The following is a 1,857-nucleotide window of genomic DNA, read 5'->3' as shown; positions in this document are numbered from 1 at the left end:
TGACTGGCTTATGCAAACTCTAGTGACAGCATTGCTTTCTAGCACTGATACAGCTGTACCAACCGGGCACACACTGAATCCTGTAGTGGTGGTGGGAGTCATGGAAGCCTCCTCAAGGAGAGGGAACATTGCAACTGCAGCTGATTTAACACGGTTGGTTAGGATTAGGCTGTTAGTTTACTATATTTTTTGTCTTCTGAAGCAGAGTGATATAACAATTCCTCTGGGGAAAACATCATCAAAATTGGGAAGGGAGTGAGCTAGGCTGGGAAGAGGTGGATCTTGGCAGCAGCTATGAATGCCGGATCCTTTTCCCCCCTTCTGAGCCCAGACCAGTAAAAGAGCTGGCATAAGCCTGAGGAGACCCATTGGGGTCCAGGCAGCCTACAAGAAGGTAAGTAAAACATGTTTTTATTTACCTTTCCTGGGCTGTCTGGTCTCTGATGCACCCACAGCATGCAGCACAGGCTGTGACAGTGGCGCTGCAAGCCCTGAACCTACAAGGGATAGTACTGGGCTATAAGTCTCATTATTAACTATGCTGAATGCTACCTGTTGTTTTAGTATAATATGGCTGTTCTCCAAAAGGACAAGAAAATGAATTATGACATTTTACCTTAGACAGGCCCTAAAGCAGCTCCCTCCAAACTCCGGCCCACAGACTGGATCTGGGATTTGGGAGAAGCTGTCTGCTCTGTGAGTGGAGCATACTGTTCCAGTGCGCACCAGCTCTCCATATCCCCCAATTAAGACAACGCAACCCTTGTGTTGCCAAGGAGCTCTGAAAATGGCAAGCATGTGAAGTCAATGTGAAGCATGTGAAAATGGCAAGCATGTGAAGCTTCTAGGGCAGCTTCAGAGCATGACCAGCCATGAATGAGATCTTGGGGTGATGGTAGGTAGCACAATAAATAGCAACTCAGTGTGCAGCAGCAGTTAAATGTCATATTCCATGGTTAGGAATTTTCAGGAAAGGGATTGAAATAAAACTGACAGCAATGCCCTTATTTAAAAAAAAAAAAAAAATCTGTGAGGTGGGCATATTTGGAATAGTGTTTGTAATTCTGGCTGCCCCATCTCAAAGAGTATGAGGAAATCACCATCACACAAAGGCTGTGGGAACAGAGGTGGTCTTGAAGATTTGCAGTGGACTTTTCTGAGGGAATAAATGGGTTTCATTTGTCATTTGGTGTGGGATCTTCTTTCCCTTCTGCTCTGTTCTCCCCTGCATCTTGGGTGCATCCACAGCAACTGCAGCAACTGTTACCCTGCACGTGCCCGATCTCGTCTGATCTCAGAAGCTAAGCAGGGTCAGGCCTGGTTAGTACTTGGATGGGAGACCACCTGGGAATACCGGGTGCTGTAGGCTTATACCATAGTCTTTTGAGACTGAAGGTTGCCAACCAACCACAGCAACTAACAGTCCAGAGAAAGACTTGCAGCAAGTCATTAAGCCTCAGAGGAAAGACTGATCTCATTTGCAGACCTCTGGGGTGACTAACATCTCTCTCAGCCTGTAGGGTCCCTTTGAGAATGCTTTCCAGATACACTACTTAACTCTAAGTAGGACTATGATTCCCCTGCAGAAGCCTTCAGAGCTAAATGGGACCTGGAACTGGCTGCCACATAACATTGTGACAGTTCCTGGATGAAGTGCGGTGTTGGAAAGAAACATGGCATTTGGGGGCTAAGATCTGTTGCTTGGCACCAGCTGGCAAATTGTTCTCATCTGATATAGTTGGTTGGCTCCTCATCAAAAATCAATAGTGAGCTGGAGATATTTTACTCCATCTATTAGGTTTAATAAAAATAGAGCGAGAGCCATGGTTAAAGCAGAATCGTATTAAAAAAACATTT

At 45.7% G+C, this 1,857-nt stretch overlaps 1 pseudogene; it reads left to right on the top strand.

Annotated features, from left to right (window-relative positions):
- Positions 1–1,249: 1,249 nt before the first annotated feature.
- LOC136637520 (5S ribosomal RNA) lies at positions 1,250–1,369 on the top strand (annotated as a pseudogene).
- The last annotated feature ends 488 nt before the right edge of the window (positions 1,370–1,857 follow it).

The sequence above is a fragment of the Tiliqua scincoides genome, chromosome 1, assembly GCF_035046505.1.
Source record: "Tiliqua scincoides isolate rTilSci1 chromosome 1, rTilSci1.hap2, whole genome shotgun sequence".
Lineage (NCBI taxonomy): Eukaryota > Metazoa > Chordata > Lepidosauria > Squamata > Scincidae > Tiliqua > Tiliqua scincoides.
The sequence above is the reverse complement of the archived record's forward strand: the minus strand, read 5'-3'. Positions and strand labels throughout refer to the sequence as shown.